Source organism: Mauremys mutica, chromosome 20 (assembly GCF_020497125.1).
Source record: "Mauremys mutica isolate MM-2020 ecotype Southern chromosome 20, ASM2049712v1, whole genome shotgun sequence".
In the NCBI taxonomy this organism is placed as follows: domain Eukaryota; kingdom Metazoa; phylum Chordata; order Testudines; family Geoemydidae; genus Mauremys; species Mauremys mutica.
In genome coordinates this window covers 2,716,964-2,735,385 of record NC_059091.1, presented here as the reverse complement: position 1 = coordinate 2,735,385, position 18,422 = coordinate 2,716,964, and the positions used below count along the sequence as shown (strand labels likewise).

General features: G+C 53.8%; 1 protein-coding gene across 4 annotated transcripts in view; it reads left to right on the top strand.

Annotated features, from left to right (window-relative positions):
* Positions 1-9,958: 9,958 nt before the first annotated feature.
* LOC123353959 (inositol polyphosphate 1-phosphatase-like) overlaps positions 9,959-18,422 on the top strand; it is a 51,176-nt gene continuing 42,712 nt past the window's right edge. For 2 of the 4 annotated variants that reach the window (XM_044995513.1, XM_044995512.1), the window contains exon 1: positions 9,959-10,153. The gene's annotated coding sequence lies outside the window, so the exon portion shown is untranslated. Of the gene's footprint in view, positions 10,154-18,206; positions 18,405-18,422 lie in introns of those variants that run through there. The other 2 variants (XM_044995517.1, XM_044995516.1) reach the window with 2 other exon arrangements.

The following is an 18,422-nucleotide window of genomic DNA, read 5'->3' as shown; positions in this document are numbered from 1 at the left end:
TCTCTGCCATGCCAAATCATTCCTCACGTTCTAGGGGCACTAATGCATATTCTGCTTCCCTCCCCTCCCCCGGCATTCTCGCCCCTGCACCCAGCATCAAATTGATCGCTTCCCTGGGCTCTAGTAAAACTACCCGAGTGTCTCTTGCTCCCCCATTTCACCTCCCTCTCCTTGTTCGGGATGAATTTCCTTTGGCCATGGGAGCAATATAACGATGAACCCAGGTCTACTCCCTCCCTTCTCCTTTATCGACCACTCTCTCCCTTTGCCTGTATATAGGCACTTTCTGTATTCCCAGCCCTGGTCCAGGAGCTGCCTCCAGCAGCCAGTTCTACAGGGGGCATCACTGCCTGTAGAGATCTCTCCTCCCCTCTCTCTCCCCCCTGCTTCTTTTTCCCGCTTGGTGGGAGTTGATTTTGTAGAGGACACTGCTTCTTTTAAATGCTGGGCTTCCCCTCTGCGGTGTGGGGGGGAATCATTCTAATCACACTGTGTTTAAAACACCACCTAATTTATTTTTCCTCTCCAAGCTGGGAGCCGCTCGTGACTAATTTGGGCTGAATAGGTGGAGAAAAAAAGCAGCGGGCACACAATGAGCGGGGGAAAGTGTGGGAAAGCGAGCGAAAGAAAAGGAGGGCCAGGGCTTGCAGCGTGAGAGCTGGTAACGCCGCGCAGCGCCCAAATTCAGCATGAAGTCACTTTTCACAGCAGACGCTTGGGCTGGAAACGCAAGTGGGACTATAGGTCAGGCCGGCGGGAGGAGTGGGGGTGGGAAATGGTTGGGCTCGCACAATGTGAAGGGAAGAAGGAGGTGGGCACACTGTGTGCGCGTGCGTGCATGCCCCTTCACAAAGAAATAAACACATCTTCCCGCTCGCGCTGTCCCCTTCACCCCAATGGCCTCCTGCCCCGAGTCGTCTGTGGCTGGCTTGGAAACGTCTTGTGTTGAAATTCAGAAAAATAAGGAAACAAAAGCAGAGCCTGAGAAAATGTGAGAGGGACGGGTGGGGTTAATACAGAGCCATACACTTTAAGATTTCTTCTGTCCCTTCCTTCCCTCCCCACAGTTTTAAATATCTTAAAGGCCTGCACTGAAATCTCTTCTGGAGTCACCTTGAAACTGACTGTAGTTAAACCCCCTTGCTTGAAGTTGTGTTATGTTCAAATTGGTTAGATTACAAGTTATCCCCTGCCCCTGCCCCCAATTGCTTCAAGGGCTGGTTAGTTTCACAGCAAGGGCCCATCCTGCTCTGTACTGCTGTGTCTTGAGGTGCTGCCCCTTCTGTGCACCTTAACAGTAATAGTTCTGACCACGCTCTTCCCCTCCTCCCTGCATTTGGAGTTGAATGGACTGTTTAAAAAATAAATATCTATATCCATCTTGCAACAACTGGGACTTAGTGAGCTGCTGCTGCTGCAATTGGCTCAATACCTGGAGTCTCTGGCTAATCCAAGGGGTTCAGGACTAGTTAAACTCTGATTTGCGCAGCTTGTTTGGGTTGTGAATCAACTGTGCTTTTCCCTTAGAAATCGGAGTTCAGGAAGGCCTGTTGGTGATCCAAGGCCAGGGATGGATTTTCTATATAATCAATATAATTTCACTACCCCAAATATTTTTCAGGACAGAAGGAATGTTGCTGAGTAGTTAGAGCAGGAAGATTGGCATCTCTGCACCAAGGCTTTGAGCAGGGGCTTGGTGTCAGGACTCGGGTTCTATTCCTGTTGTCAGAAGCAGTAATGTCTAGTGTGTGGGGGCAGGGGCTGTGAGTCTGGAGTCCTGGCTTCTGTTCCAAGCTCAGTTTCTGGATTGGCTGAGTGGCTGCTGTCACGACAGTTCAGGGGGCTTCTGGGCCCCTGTCTGTGGGGAAACTTGGGCTGCATGATGGTTTTGTGAAACATATTGAAGCGGAAGTGGCTTGACCCGGAGGGAGTTGGTGTCGGAGCTGGCAGTAGAACCCAGGCATCCTGGCTCCCCTCCTTTGCAAGAACGACTCTGGACATTAACGCCATGGTTGCTCCCTCAGTCCTGCCCCTTTTTGAAGTGCATGGCTGTGTGTTACTCCCAGCTCGGTTTGCTAGGTGCACTCAAGCTGGAAGCTGGAGGGAGGGGCGTGTGCCATGGTTGGCCATGTGATGACCCTTCAGGACATGCTTCGGGAAGCACATGCTCTGGCAAAAGCCTGAAGAGAAGTGAGTGAGCTGGGCTGTCCTCTCTTCCCCAGATAGCTCCTGCAGTCAACTCTTCCTCCCCGGCACCTCGCCCCTTAGCTGTCAATCACACTTCTCATTGCTGTCATACTGTATCTGCTCTTGGCACTCCCGCACTGGAGGCTTGGTGCCCAGACCTCAGCCAGGCCAGAGCCCCAGTGTGGTGTGGTGGGTGCTGTATGGACGTGTCATAAATTCAGAGATGACAAGGCTAGGAGAGACCACTATGGTCCTCTAGTCTGACCTCCTTCATAGCACAGGCCAGAGAATCCCACAGTGCCTGCGCTCAGGTAGAAGGGTGGAGTGAGGGGACTCAGCAGAACCTGTTGCTTCTCTTCTGCTGAGCCAGGAGCTCCCAGAGATGAGGGTCAGAGGTTAGATGTTCCCTGTTGCTCCTGTGTAGCGTAATTGGCTTGTTGGGGGGTCTCGGAAGGGAAGATGTTTTCAATACCTGGGGGATTTCCCCCCCATCTCATCCCAGGAGCCTTGGAAGAAGAGACTCAGTGGGGAATAGAGTGAGGACCTTTATTCTCTCTCCACAGTTGTGTACGTGCCATTCTGCTCCCCCCACGCTCGTGGCAGCCTCAGGGTGACCTGCCCCTCTGCTTGGCCTTTCTCCAGCAAGGACAGCTTATCCCAGGTGTGAAGCAAGGTTCAGAAGCACATACGGCAGCAGGTGGAAGTGTCCATATGCATGGATCCTTGGCTGCTTTCTAGAGCTTTGGTCCCAGCGCCATGTACAAAGCTGCAACTTAGCTCTACAGAATGGTAGGCTGAGGTTGATAAAGCCACGGGTGATAGGGGACAGACAGTCAGGACACGTTCTGTTCTAACCTTTCGAAGACAGGGCTGTCCCTGAGGAGGAGATGGTGTAGGCTTGGAACTGCTCCCCAGCAGAGTCAGCTCAGCCCTTTGTCCTTCCACGGTGGACACACCGTGTTCGGCGGGGTCTACTGGCTGTGGACTGTGCCCATGAGACCTTGGACAAACAAGGGACACCCCACAGCTGAGTTTAGGCTGGGCCCATTGGATGACAATTGCCCCGAACCATCTGTTATGCTGTGGGCTGGCTGCTGTCCTGTACAGCACGGTGGGACCCATGTGTGCTTTATCAGGGCTTGTGCCCACCTCTCCAGCATGATCACCCTGCCGCTGCATTACAGTCCTCGCTCACAGGCAGCAGGATCACTGGATCCCAGCCAAGCTCCCTGCCTGCTGGTATAATTACTGTGAACGTTGCATGTGCACAGTCTTATTAGGCATCAGAGGGGGAAGGTTAGGAGAGCCAGATTATGGCATGGCTGGCATGGGGTTGCACCCCCTCCCTCTGACATGGCTGTGGGTGGTCACCAGGATGGAGGTAACTGGCTCTGTCCCTGTCCTAATTTGTCTGCCCTGCGTGCCTGCACCCTCTGTCTCTGAATTAGGTCAGCGGAGGGCTGGGGAAAGCAGGTGATGCGGGGCGCAGCTCCCAGCAGCCTCGGGGGAGACGGGCCCGGAACAAAAGCGAGCTCTCATTAAACTTTTGACATCGTCCTTCGAAGCAAACCAACCAGCCCAACCAGGAATGTTACAAGGGGGCTGACCGACCCTAACCCTCAGCCCAGCCCCATGCGCCCCTCTGGCGCAATCACTGTTGCTCTGGAGGAGAGGAACCAAGAGATCTAGATTCCATCTAGAGCTCCAGATGCTCTGCTAGCTGCTACCATCCATCTTTGCCTCCGGCTGTGTCGTAGGTGGCAGCTTGGAGATGGGGGTTCAGTAATATTATAGACCCTTTAATAGTAACACAGTGGTGGGAGTTACCTGCCGGTATGCAACAAAGCCTGCAGCTGGAGCCCTCGTGTTTGAGCAATCCAGGCTTAGCTAGCTCAGGTACTGATTTGATGCTGCTGTAATAGGGGACCAGGTAGGGCAGGGTCTGGCTGTTTTTCCAGGTGTCTGTACAGGTGGTCCCATGGGGTTATGGTCCATTACAGGGGCTCTCAGGTGCTACCAGAGCACAGCTAACGAGTATCTCAGAGATTATCTACCCCGCCTCACAGTGTCTGAATACCTCTCAGCTTTTAATGTATCGATTCTCAAGGCCTCTGTGATGCCGGACAGGGCTGTTATCCCATTGTACAAGTGGGGAAACTGAGGCACAGAAACTAAGTGATTTGTCCTAGGTCACCCCGGAAGTCTGTGGCAGAGTCAGGAACTGAACCAGGGCTCTCAAGACCCCTGTACAGGGGGCGGGGAGCAGCGCTGGGGTGTGGGAAGTCACTTTCCTGACTCTCTAGGCACAACCCTCTTTCCCATTTTCCTCTGAAAGCGACTGGTCTGAGAGTGGAATCAGTGGGGTAAGTCTCTTGGGGATCTGGGCACCCTCTGGCTTCCCCGAGACCTTGGCTGGGCTCAGCACCTCTGAAAAGTAGCTGCATGCACCTTTCAAAAACTCAACTGCAGCCATGCCTAGCGCTGCTGGGGAGGCTGGAGTGACAGCCCGCGGGGGCATTTCGTGTTTCTCCCCAGGTTGGTAGCTGTCAGACAAGGCTGGGAGCATCCAATCTCTGCTTCCTATTCAATCTTTGGTTTATCTTCAGAGGCCGGACAGGAGGGGCAGCTAGGGCCAACTGCAGTGCGCTAGGGGACGGTTTGTGATATGGATGCACCTGTCCAGAAAGAACTCAACTGAGCCCATCAATGTGTTTCACACCAGGCAGCTGCAGGCTCTTGGGTGGTCACAGCTCAAAGAAACACCCTAGAGAGAGAATCGAATCCTATCCAGGCAGAATGAGAATAGCGGCCAGGAAAGAGATGTCCAGAGGCAGCCAGAGCAAGGTACCCCGTAGCCCAGGGCTGATAGAGACGCACGTGCACTCCCTGCAGATCCAGCTCGGCCTTGGCCTTGTCTTGAAGAAGTGGCTGGTTACAGCAAGGTGGCTCCGTGGGGAGAGATTTTGGATTAAACAGACCCAGCATTGTCCCAGAGGGCGAATGGGCCAGAAACGCAGGAACTGGGGCAAGGGAGAGTAGGGGTGGAGAATGGAGAGTCACATCACGGGAGAGGGAAGGAGCCGTGGTAAGATGGCGCGTCCATCCTGCCGGGCGAAGGTACAGAGGACCCCCCTGCTAGGGGGCGAGGGCCAATTAGCTAATGGGAGCGGTACCCAGGCCAGCCCGTGCGAGGGGCTCATGGGTTGGCATCAGGAAGTCCCCGACTGGTCTCTCCCATGTTTGTTTGAGGTCCCTATAGGCTGGTCCATGCTTGAGCCAAGCTGCTCACTGCCCCACACGTTACCCTTTGAGTCCTTCCCTCTTGTCCCACCAGTGATGCTAGCAAATCCCTCTGCTGCTCCATTCCCTCCCTCCCTCCTTGGCACCCGTGCTCACTGGTCTATAGGCTAAGGACCAGCCCGCTTTGGGTTGGTTTAATGTCGGGGTGTGTGCCCCCTTGGTCCCCCACTCCCTCTGATCACAGATGTAATGAGCTGTGACATTCTCAGCATACCTGCCAGCTCCTAATGAGGGCTCCATAAAAGCTGCCGTGGATCTAGTTTCCTCCGGCACTTCGGGCCAGTTGTAAATCTCAGCTTTACAATTTCGAGCTGCACGAGGAGGAAGCAGTCGTGTGAAGCCGGGGGCTGTGGGGGTGAGTATCACCGTGTGTATGCGGGAGGATGTCATCCACCAGGGCATTTGGAGTCCTAGCAGAGGTATCGAACCGCACTGCTCTATATGCTGCATGCTGTGTGGACCCTTCCTAGACCCATGCCTAGGTGGGTCTCGGAGTTCAACGGCTAGAATGCTGCTCAGGCCCTGACTCGGGCTGTTACAGTGACTACAGGCCATCAACGTCACTTGGCTTTGCCAACGAGCATCTGCTTTGGCAACACCAACCGCCACGCTGCCCCTCTTGTCGACAGCTTTGCCTGGGCTCCTCTGCCCTGGGCTAGTGGCTGTTCAGCTGGAGATCCCAAAGCCCTTGGCCAGCAGTTATTAAAGCTCCCGGCACCACCCCCCGTTAGGTGTACGAGAGGGCTGTGCGTATCAGGGCCTGGGGCCTGGAGAGACAGGCTTCCCCAGAGTCACATGGCAGAGCCGGGGCCTGATGCAGGGTCTCCTCTGATGTCTAGCCCGCTGTTCTGTCCGCTGAACCATGCTGCCTACTGCAGGGAGAGCCCCTGGGCCCTACATTTTCACAAGTAATTCTGGGGGCCCAACCTGTGGGCTCTTCGACGAGCCCAGTTTTCCCAGGGTGGGTGCCAGGCACCGTCCGGCAATCGGGTCTTGTTAAGCTTTCCTCAGCGGGGTTCCTAGAATCACTGTTGGCTTTGGAAAGGTTCGGCCCCTTGCATTACCCAACCTGGCCCTGCCCACAACCAACTGAGACAACCTGCTCTCCCGCCTGGAGCCCCGCATGGAAGGCCAGAGCCCGGCCTGCCTGAATTAGCATAACCCCGCCCATGTTTGGGGCCTGGCCTCCCATTTTTTCCTTCCAGCCCCAAGGAAAGCGTGAGCGAGCGGCTGGCAGCCAGTGAGTTTTCGGGCCAGGGAACCACCAAATGGCAAGGTGCCTGCTGGAGAGCTGTGGGCCTGGGTGCCCTTTGGTTGCTGTAGCCTGGGGCCAGGGGGAGTGTCACATACTCTCCTGCCAGCCTGCCTCTTTCTCTGGGGCTGGGGCTGGGGCTGGGGCAGGAGAGGGGCATTCAGGCTCCATGACTCAGTCAGCCCGTGGCCCCTCTGCTGAGGTGGCCCAGGAGGGAATGGTGGTTTTCAGGAGGATGACAGCTGGAGTTGGGCTGAGACCCACCAAACTCATTTCACACAGCGGCCCACTTGCCGCCCTTTGGCTGGGAGCAGCGGCCGGTCCCTGCTGCCCCAGTTGGCCAAAGGCTCTGCATTGTGGTTTTGGGAGCTGCTTTTCCCCTGGGGTTAGTAGCCAGCAGGAGCCCCCGAAACATCACGAGCCTCTTCAGAACATGTGGGATTCTTTAACTTGCCCTGGGGGCTGGCCTGGATGCTCTAACCCAGGGGTTCTCAGACTTTTGTAGTGGGGACCCCTTTCACACAGCTAGCCTCTGAGTGCGACCCCCCCATACATTGAAAACACTTTACCACCATTCTAAATGCTGGAGGCAAAGCGGGGTTTGGAGTGGAGGCTGACAGCTCGCAATCCCCTGAGGGGTCCCGACCCCCAGTTTGAGACCCCTGCTCTAACCCTTTCTGCCCTGGCTGAGAGCTGCCTCCCACCCAGACCAAGCTGGGCGAGCTTTCTCCTCTCCGTTTCTCCGCTGCCCCCCTCTGCTTCCAAAGAAAAGGACTGGAGCTTTTCGCATGACGGACCAGGCATAGCTGGCACTGGCTATGCAGGGTCCCCTCCTTGCACAGGGGTTCCCAAAGTGAGGGCTGTATCAGTGAGGACTAGCTGGAGGGGGGCAAGGGAAGACCCTTAATAACCCACAGCGTGTGCAGGGGGCATGGCTGGCTTCAGGCCAGATCCTGCCCATTTGTCTGCATTAGCCAGGCTTGGGGACTGGAGAGCCCCTCTGCTGGGGGCGCCGCTGGAGCTGCGGCTCGCCTGCCTTGCCTGTGCTCAGGGAGAGCCGAGCCAGCAACTCTACCCCGGGGGGCCAATGTAGAGAGCAGTTTAACCAAGGTGCCAAGCCCACTCCTGGCACCATTTACACCCTGCAGAACCCGCGGGGCCCTGCTATTCCACCCCAGCCTGGTGTCCGTCCCCTGGACTTGCTCTGCAGGCATCCCGAGGGGCTGGGTGCCATCTGTGCAGGGCTGGATTGCTGCTGGACGGGGCTGAGAGTAATCCTGGGCAAAGCCAACTGAGTCCAGTGTTACTGATGTCAGCTGGCTGTGGCACTTATCTGCCCCCATAAGCACCTCCCAGCCCCCGGTGAGGGGAGGCGGTGCTGGCATCTCGGTTGTACAGGAGGGGTACTGAGGCACAGCATCTAAGGGCTTGTCTGCGTGCGAAAGTCGCGCTGGTTTAACTCCTGTCAGTCAGAGGAGGATTTGTTGCCCACGTAGCAATACCAGTATAGCCCCTTGTGTGGATGCTAGTAGAGGGGGTTCTTAGGTGGGGGGTATAGCTGGCAGCCCTACGGCTCTGAAGTACCTTTATAACTGCAGCCGCGCTGGGGGCAGGGTTGCCACTTGAACGAGAACAGCAGAGTCAAAGCTGTACAGTTTTGCATGTGTAGAAAAGGCCTTAAACAGGTGCAGAGCCCTGCAAGGATGCTCCTGTATCACTGGAAGTGCTTCTGGTTCGGGTCTGGTTTAACCCTGCTCCTAATGAATTTAAGCAAGTCCACCCAGGGGGTTGCTCAGTTGATATTCATACCGCAGAGTAAACTGGTGCCACTTGTTCCTCTTGGCTGCCCAAGGTCACACAGGGAGGCTGTGGAGGAGCAAGAACCAGAGCCCCTGACTCTCTTGAGCTCTCTACTACCCATCCTGATGGTCCTTGCTGAGACGGAGGCACGTCTCTTCTGCAACTGAAGGAGCAGCTCTGCTGACAGGCTGCCTTTTTGCAAAGCTGGGTGCATTCCTGTCTTTGCATCATTGTTAAAATTACAAAGAGCAACAGCTACAGAGCGTTTAAAAAGGGAGAGAGAGCATGGCTGTGTTTGGTCTGACTGGCATATGAAAGCAAGGATGTCCTGCAGCTACGGAAAATAATTCTGGGCATGGGTTTAGGCTGGATTTTCTTCTCCCAGCAGCTCCTCCACCCGCGTGATGGACTGGTTTTATGATTAGCAACAGGGAGTGTGGGGGAAAAAAGGAGAAACATTAAGAAACATATTTTTGGAGCCAGTCAAAACTCGGGTCATTGAATCCAACCAAAAACTCTCGAGGGAGGAAATGGACAGGGGAGAGCTGAAGGGATTGGATGCACCAACACGTGGGTTTGGAAGGCTCTGAGGATGTGTAGGCTCAGCTGCAAACCTCAGAAGCTTTCCAGAGCCCACTATGGAGGGAGGTGCAGGCCAACGGCCCGATCCTGTAGGCTGCTCCCCACAGAGCCCTTGGGATCAGCTCACACAGACCAAGTCACTGGACCATGGCTGAAGTGCCTGTTTGGGCCAAGCTAACACTGGATGCCCTTGCCTTGCCCCCAGGATATTTACAAGCCTGTTTCCTTTTTTGCTAAATCAGGAATGATTTACGATGCGCTGGCCCATATAGTCTATAATAAGTCTCGTTCCAAAGAATCCCACAGGCCTTCGCCAGCCAGGAATAACTTGCCTGTATCGAGCCTCCCAAGCAAAGATCTCAAAGCATGTTGCAAACAGGAATTAAACTCCCCAACACCCCCAGAGAGTAAAGACAGATAAGGAAACTGAGACTTAGAAAGGTGAAGTGACTGACCCAAGGTCATACAGGGAACAGAACCCAGGAGTCCTGATCCCTAGGCCCTGCCCCCCTCCTCTAATCCACTAGACCCAACTTGCCTCCCAGAGCTGGCACGGAACCCAGGTGTTTATGGATAGGCCGAGAGCGAGAGCTTGAGACCATAAACCAAATGGGAAATAAATCGAGCTCTACTTAGAGAGTTTCTAAAACGTACCAGCTGCAATCTGGGCAGCAGAACCCCCGAGTTCTATTCCTTGCATTAGGCTCTGTCATAAGACAACCAAAGAAAAGTCACCAAAGGAAAATGCATTTGCCAGCAGATTTTTTTTCCTTTTTCCTTTTTTCCCCTTTTTGTTTTGTTTGGCTATATCATTTTTATTGTACAAAAAATGTCTAAAAAAAGAAAGAAAGAAATTGGGACAGAAGCAACGGTTATAATATATACAAATGCCTAAAGCTTAGTTTATACAACATGGAAGAGAAATAACAGACAGTCATTGCATTTTTTTTCCCTTTCCTGTAGCTTTTTCTAGACTGATTTATGAAAGAGAAGCTGTAAATCCCTCCGGTTCTGCCCCATCTCATCATAAATGTGAGCTTCCTTCGGTTTTTTATCTTACATTTTCATGTACCAGAGGGTTTTTTTTTTGTTGTTCTTTAGTTGATTGCGTCCGTGTGAAATTTGCCCCCTTGGTGAGAATTTTAAACAGGAATGTTTGCTGGGGGGAAGGAATTTGTTTCCTAGAGGGACATTTTAACATGGACCACATGATATATATGAAACCATATTGGTTTTTCCCAGAGGCTGTTAAATCCACCTCCAGCAGTGGATTCAGCTTGGAGAGTAGTTCCAGTGTTGCCTTCAGCTCAGGGACACTCAGCAGGGTAGTTTTTCTGTCTGTTTGGCGGAGAAGTGAAACACACTAAAACTTTTTAAACTTCAAAGTCAACTGAACAGCAGCTGAGGAGGTGGCTGCTTGGAGCAGTGGGATCTCTGGTTTAAGACTAATTTCTGTTGGATCTGGGAGGTGAGGGAGTGGTGGCATTTCCTTTTAAATATGTTATACAAAAAAACCCATCACCCAACACGTGTGTTCTCAGCATTGTATGTGGCTGTAGCATGCCTGCTGCCTGTAGATTTCAAAATGCCTCGCGCAGTCATGAAGCCTCACAAGACCCTTATGAGGTAGGTATTATCTTTGTTCTACTGAGGAGGAACACAAACCTTTGCTCAAGGTCAGGAATCCTGATTCCCAGCTCTAACCACTGGACCCAACTCCCTTCCCACGCTGGCTTCGTAAAAGTATTTAAAAAATCAGGGATGCTCCTTAACACACAAGAACTATTTCCCTGCCCTTTCTCGAAGGGCTGTGGAGTTCTTCATAAGCAGTGGGCAGCTGGGACCCTCTCTTATGGGGTGGAGCACAGGTTATTCTCCAGCAAGACACCAATGCACAGCCCAGTTTCTTCCCGTGCTCCTGAGCCACTTATCACATGGGCAGAGCCCTCTGCTTGGCCCCAAGTGATAGCTGGGGATTGCAGGGCTGGGCTGTGTGCTGGGGAACCCAGAACTGTCCCTGTTTGTCAGAGAAGATCTGTAGAAGATGCAGGAGCGGGGGAATTTCACACATTGCAAGTGGAGCTCAGTGATGCTAGCAGTGCAGCAGTTACAAGCCGCCATCTGGATTCAGTCGAGTATCCTGGCACGGGTGCCTAGCCTCTGACCGCTGGGATTCCAGGGACACAGAGCAGGGCAGAGGGAACCAGCTCCTCTGGCAGCAAGGAAAAAACATCAAGACGCATACGCACTAATCCTTATGCACAGCAATTACAAGAAGAGAAAGCACAGACATAAAAGCATCTCCTGTCAAGCCCTTGGTGTGTCACAAAGGGAAACCCCATACTAGTCTCTTAAATTTTCTTTAACCTTCCATAGTGCAAATGGTACCTTAGCCCAAGTCTCTCAATACAGAAATTTTTACAGTGAACATTCAGCGTTCTCAAGTCAGACGCTTTGCCTCACTCCTGCAATTTGGGAAGAATCAAGTCTCCTGTTGCCACTACCTCTGAGCCTCCAGAGCGTCCCCACAGCTCGCGCTGCCTGTCGCCTCCTGGATGGATTGAGATTTTGCTTCGGTGAGAGGGAGCAGTGCAGAGGGGATGGATGGATACATCAGCCAAGTCAATAAACGTTCCATGGATTCTTGTAGGAAGCCTGTTGATGGGCACCTGCTGTGGTGGCCCCTGGACCTGGAAATCAGCTGACGAAACAAGTCTAACCCTTTACTGGGAATAAAAGTTACTGCTTGGTGCAGCGGCCAGTGCCTGAAAACCCAGTGCCGATCCTTGCCAGAAGAATCCCTCTTGATGGGAGCACATGTGCCTCTAGCTGCACTGTCTGTAATGGTGGAGCCCCAGCTGAATCGCTGGCTCAGGCCCAGGGCGAGTGAGTCACAGGTGCAGGACTGGAGTGGAAAGCGCTGAACTCTTTGATTTTTTTTTATTATTACTTTTTAAAATATTTTTATTTATTTATTTATTTTTGATGTTCAAGTGCTGTGTTTGGTCATGTGATTAAAACAACAACAACAACGAAAAAACAACCCAACCAATGAATGGCCTTTTGGTCATGTGATTAAAAAAAAAAAACCCCACCCCAACCAATGGCTTCTTTCCTGAGCCGCCATCCTCGTAAACTCTTCTCTTCATCTTCAGATACCCATTGAAAAAACAAACACAAGCTAAGACATTACGCACAGTAACATACACAAAGTAAATAATAAAATACTCGTAGGGCTGATCTGTACAAACACACATGAAACAACACCTGCCTGCCCTCAGCCAGTCAGCTTCCCCCGGACAATACACAGAACAGCCATGGGTGATGTTCCCCATTGCCAGAGTTAGGACTTTTCATTTCCGGTGTCACCTGACTGTAAAAATGTCCCCAAATTTCTCCATGCCCCAGCCAACAGCCAGTGAGAGGTTCCATGTTTAAGAGGGAGAGCAGAGGTCTGCCTGGCAGATGTGTGTATCTAAGAAGGGGTTATGTATTTGCAGGGAGCTGGACTGCAGGGTCTACCACACCGTTCTCATTTCTAACTTCCCTGATTCAAACACCACCATCTCACTGGTGGGTCTCCCATTGACTGGGAGAACTTAAACCAGCCTGGTGAAAGCACTAGGAAATATGCTGTAAGGAATGAAGGAGGCAGAACAGATGGGACCTAGGGATTGTTTTTCATCTCTGATGTGTAGGATTCTTTAGGCTTCATCTCTCATGGGGACAATCTAGGCGGCTTGTCAGCTACTCTAGCCACAAATAAGGTCCTGGTCCTGTTCTCTGTCTCCGAGCCGACCTCCCGAGCCTGTAGTTAGCATGAAGGACTGATCTCAGCTGTAGTTTGAAGGTTGCTCGAGAGCTCCCTTGGCTGCTGTGAGCAAGACACACCTGAGCTATCCTGGGATAGCCCATTGCTCAGAGCCTTTCAAAACAGCCTTGGGGAAGCATTAGAAATGTCCTGTGGGGAACAATCCTTTCCCCATAAATCTAACTGGTCTTTTCCATCTCTGATCTCTGGGTTAACATTTTCCCCCTCCATGTCTGAGTGAGGCCACCAACAGGAAACTGTCCTTAGTCAGAAATAGTCTCATAATTCACGCTAACTCCCTCCTCCCTCTGCTCCCCCGTGGCGACGGGGCACATGATGGCAAGTATGTGGCCCAGTTCCATAGCTCAGGTCACCTAAGAACGTCTCCATCTTAAAACTGGAGTGGATTCAAGTATGTAACAATCGTCCAATCCCAGGCTGACCTGCGCAGCTTTAGAGAGGGGTTCTGGGCAAAGGTATTGAACAGATCAGCTGGGCTTGGGAAACAGTGTTCCCCAGGCATGTTGGCAAGGAGTGGTTTGCCTCCTAGACGCTGAATGCTGTCCCTTGGCAAGCCAGCCCAGCTCCAGGAGAGCGAGGGGACAGCAGCAGAGGGATAACCCACCGCCTCCAGATCGCTGAAGCGTCGTTCCCAGTGACAATGCTGGAAGCAGCCAGAGCCCGGGCGGTGGTGGCTAGAAAATGAACCTTCCCCGTATGAGATGAGCAAACAGGAAGCGGGATCATTGCGAGGGAATAAAACCAGAGACCTGCCAGGTTACTGTTAGAGCTGTTTCCTTGAGCATGACCACTCCTGAAACACTGCCTTCATGGCACTTCTTGTTCCTAGAGCAGGGTCTTGTGGGAGAAGCACAGAGCCAGTGATTCCTGACAGCTGCTTTCCCTTTTACACCTCCATTTCCCCACAGGCTGCGAGGCGGGGTGAGCCCCATTTCACGGGGGAAACTGAGGCACAGCTGGGGAAGCAGCTTCCCGAAAGGACAACAGCAGGAAAGAAATCCAGGTGCCTTGACTCTGTCACCTGGTCTAACTGCTAGACCCATGTAGCCCAGGCCTTTGTACTGCGAATACCTTAGTACGTGCTCACTGGTGGAGTAATATCTCTTGGGTCCTTCCAACTGAGGCATCACTGTGAGGGGTTAGATACAACGCTGCTCCGGTTCCTTGTTGCTCAAGTCATGCTGTTCCAGAGGGTATCTCTGTGAGGAAGAGGAAGAGGTGTGTTCTTAGACCCCCAAACTGGGGCCGCCCTCCATGCCTGGACTGGGAAGCATCATGCTAAGGGGTGAAGAGAACAGAAGGTCCCCAGCAGCAGATTTGACAGAGGAGCAGGGGCTGTTTCCTTGTCCCTGCGTCAGATGCCAGATGGGAAAATGATTCCCAGGCAGAATAAAGCAGCAGTGGGCTGCAGGGAGCATGAGAATTGGCCAGTCAGCTCCTGGTTCGGTCGGCTGCTGCCTCCAGAGCTCAGAAGGTTCTTTGCAGGTGTAGATTCCAGCACTGCCTCTTCATGAGAACCAGCAATGCAGCCACCCAGGTACCGCTGCAGGGCTCTCTGACCACTCGCTGACCCTATGACCCTGTCGCCCCACTGGGTCCCTCCTCTCTCTCTGCTCCACGGTCAGAAGCTGGCGGTTGTGGCTGCGGTGATGCGCGAGGCAGGCTGTGAATCCTTCTCACTCCTTCACAGCTGGGCTGGGGCTGTGTGGTTGTCACAGGAGAGAAAGGGGACAGGGATGCCAAGTCAGATGGTGCCACTTCAGATCACAGCCACATCGGAGGGACAGGTTCTTCTAACGAGACTAAGATCTGGCTCTCTGTCGCTCAGGACTTCAGCATGAAAACAGGATCTCTGGGTCCTCAGAGTTCACGGCTTCCTGTTGCTTTAATGACCCCTCCTTGAAACTAGACAATATTCCGATCTCCTTTTCGACCCTGCCCTGCCCAGGCCTCCCTTGGCAGTGAACGGAAAACACTTTCTTGTCCTGCCAAGAGCACAAACTGCAGACCTCAGCTGGCTGGTGTGCAGCAGAAAAGCCCAGCCTGCTCCGGCAGTGGGGGGCTAATGTGCCAGGAGGATGAGAGTCAGGCGGATGGAATACAGGAGGCACCTCAAAGTGGCAAAGGGTCGGTGTTTCCTTCCTTTCTCTAGCAGGAGCTCAGCCTGATCCCTTTCATTGCCCATCCTTAGCCTAGGTTAACAGCCTGGCTAGAACCAGCTCATGGGCTGAGTAAGTTAGTTAATCTATGAACAGTGCTTTGAAAACGTAAAGCGCTACAGTCTATAAGTGCTAAGGAGCGAGGCGGCAGCCCAGGGGCTAAGGCCTGGACTGGGAGCCAGGAGATCTGCGGTCTGTGCCTGGCTCTGCCATTGGCTCTTTGTGTGACACTGGGACGGTGACGTCCTCTCTCTGCACCTCAGTTCTCCCTCTGTCAAGCGGGGGCCATCCCCTTTGTAAAGCGCTTTGAGATCCACGGGCAAAAAGCAGGAGACAAGTGCTAAGAGTTGTGGGCCCATCCTGCTCCCCTGGAGTCAGTAGCTCAGCCGGAGCAGAACTGATCTCTCTAGCAGTGGCAGATAGCAGGATCAAAGGGATCTATTCCCAGAGCCACCCCTAAGTGCTTTGTAGGGTGTATTCCTAGAGCCAGGGAGGCCCCAGCCCCGGGGGAAAGGCGGGTCTACCTGGCAGCCTTTCTGCCCTAGTACCTGCACACGGTATCGGGAGAGGAAAGCAAGGAGGCGTTGGCTCCAGCTGACCCCTGAGAGGAGCTTAGAGAGGCCCCGTTGGAATTTGGCCAGGATGCCAGACTCTTAAGATAAGTGCTAGGGGCGGGGACTCTCCGGCCTTTTCCTTCCAGTGGGCCCCACTCGCACAGGGAGCGTCTCACCGACAGCTCCCTCCCCTCGCCCTGTGCCCACTACACTGATGCGTCCATGGCAAAGGAATGGGGCGAAAGGGCTGAGGTATTTTTAGCTTCACACAGTTCTGTAGCTGGCAGCAGGCTGAGGGGCCAGGTCTCTGCCGACCCAGCGTGGGAAGTGTTGTGCTCCAGGGGTTTTAATGACCACGAGGCATCAGGGTCTTGGTCTGACATCTGCAGTGGAACATCATCCAACTCCCCTGTGGTCCGTCAGCTCGGCGCCGGGGACGCTGCCCCACGACTGCTCGGAGATGGCAACCCACGGATTCTGTTTGCATCCTCCCGATGGCGGGGGCGGGGGTGGGGGGCAGTCCCAAGCAGCAGGAGCCAATGAACTCTTGAGAAACAAGGATCCTGTTTTTGTGCAAATGTTCTTAGTAATAATCCAAACAGCGAGGGCAGAGTGGGAAGCAAATGTGCTGCATCAGCAAAATTCTCCGCGGCCAGGGTTTCTGGCCAAGTTTTCCTCCTTTAGAGATAAACGCGACCCACATGCGTCCATCCTGCCGCACACCAGTAACAAACCCCAGGCTCTGCTCAGGACAGCGGGATGAAGCTTCCTGTTCTCCTGAATAGTGATCCACTTTTTGACCAAGAAGATAATGCCCATGGAAGTGCCAGGCTGGCTGAACCCACAGACTGGGGAGCTTGCCCTATGCCACCCCACCAGCCAACCTTGGAGATGCTCCGTCTCCAGGAGCTCTCTGGTGCCAACAAATAGACTGGGGAATCCCAATTGCAAAGGTGGTTTTTCCACCAGGACTCCCTGACTCACTTCACGCAGGGGCATCCAGTCGGGGGAACCGTGTCTGGTCCCTGGGCTGAATGCAAAGCAGCAACCAAGAGGCAAATCATTGGCAGCCTGATTGCCTGAGCCAGCTAGCAGAGAATCTCTCCAGAACCGCCCCTGTGCCAGGAGCCGGTCGGGATCCACACAGCGACTGCACGACCGGGCTCAGTTCCTCCTCACATCCAGAGCACTGAGCCTCCTACGCTGCGGCCTGCCTGGTCCCATGGCGTCTGGAGACCGAGACCACCACAAAGATTGGGGCCTGGGCCGAACCCGGCAAACCTCTCGCCAGGGCGTTGGGACAACGCTCCACGGCCCATTAGGGTTCATCATGGAAGCACATCAAGCCATGTTCGTCCCTGTGACTCTCTCCACAGATCTCAGTGATGGAAAAGCCCTGAGAGATCCTGCCTAGTCCATCCAAACAGCCCATACGTCCAGGGCCGGATTGTTCCCTCCAGTCTATTCCTAATCCTTTGTGTAGACAGCCTAGGGAACGGTGCTTCCACAACTGCCCTTCAAGAGACTTCCGCAGGCAGAGAGACTGCTCCTGTTCTGGCCTCCACCTGGCCGGGAATGCAAGTGGAGCCTCCAGGAGCCAGGATTCCCCATCCCTCACGCACCTGCTTGGGACAGATCACCTCTGCCTGTGCTAGTGGGGTCTCAGTCTGTTGCTAACCCAGGCAGGCTATCCCTGGTGGGCTGTGGGGTTTAGGCCAGAACCTCAGACCTAGCGTGGGGCAGGGGGTTATTTGGTGATTCCGAAGACAGCAAGAAAAGGGTTTATGTAAGTGCATTAAAAACCACGGCCATTCACACGGCTCTGTCTAGGTGAGCTGGGAGGCCACGTGCTTTTCTAGTGCAGTAGCCAGGCGAATTGTGAATTCTCACAAGGAGAATAATTAATAAATAAATAAGTTACCGCGGGAAGCTGTCTCTTCCCAGGCCGGGCCCCTGTGCGGCCAGCGTTCTAGCACGAGTGGCATGCACGGCACCCTGTGGGAGTGGGGCTGCGGGGGCTTGCTGGACTCCTTCACCTGCTCCTGCAGTCCTCTCGCAGGCAAAAACTCCCAGCCCCCCCGATATTAGGATCAAAGCTTGACCCGGACGGGAGCTGGAGCCTGTCGTCCCTACCAGCTCGTCTCTAGCAGTACAATGGGATCAGGGAATTTGGGGTGCACGGGGGATGGTGGGATGGGTGTCCTGGGGTGCCAGGATGGAAAGATTCGGGCTGAGATGGGGTGGTGGGGAGTTCGAGGTGCTGGGATGCCAGGATGGGCGCATTCAGGGTGCACAAGGGGCTTGGGGTATGCAGAGGTAATGGGGGCTTGGGATGCAGAGGGGTGTCAGGGGTTGGGGTATTGAGGGGTGACGGGATGAGGGCATTGGGGTGCACAAGGGGTGATGGAATTGGGGTGAGTTTGCTGTGGAGCAGATTGACAAGGAACAATGAGATCAAGGAGCCTGACCATAATCTGGGCTCACGGCACCTGCTCTGGGCCAGGCGGTGGGATCAGATCAGGCAGTTTAACCTGTGCTGGGCCAGCAGGATCAGACTTTCCAACATCAGCAATGCAGCCGCAGCCCTCCATGTCCCCTCCTAGCTCTCCGCAGCACGCGCTGGCTGCGGCCGGGAGCCCTGCCAGGGGAATTCTCTCTCTCAAAGGGCAGGCAGCTGAAATCCCCTCTCCCGTCCCCCCCGAAACAAAACCACTGGAAGAAAAGGCCAGTGATCCAGGGTATCTTTCCTTTTTACC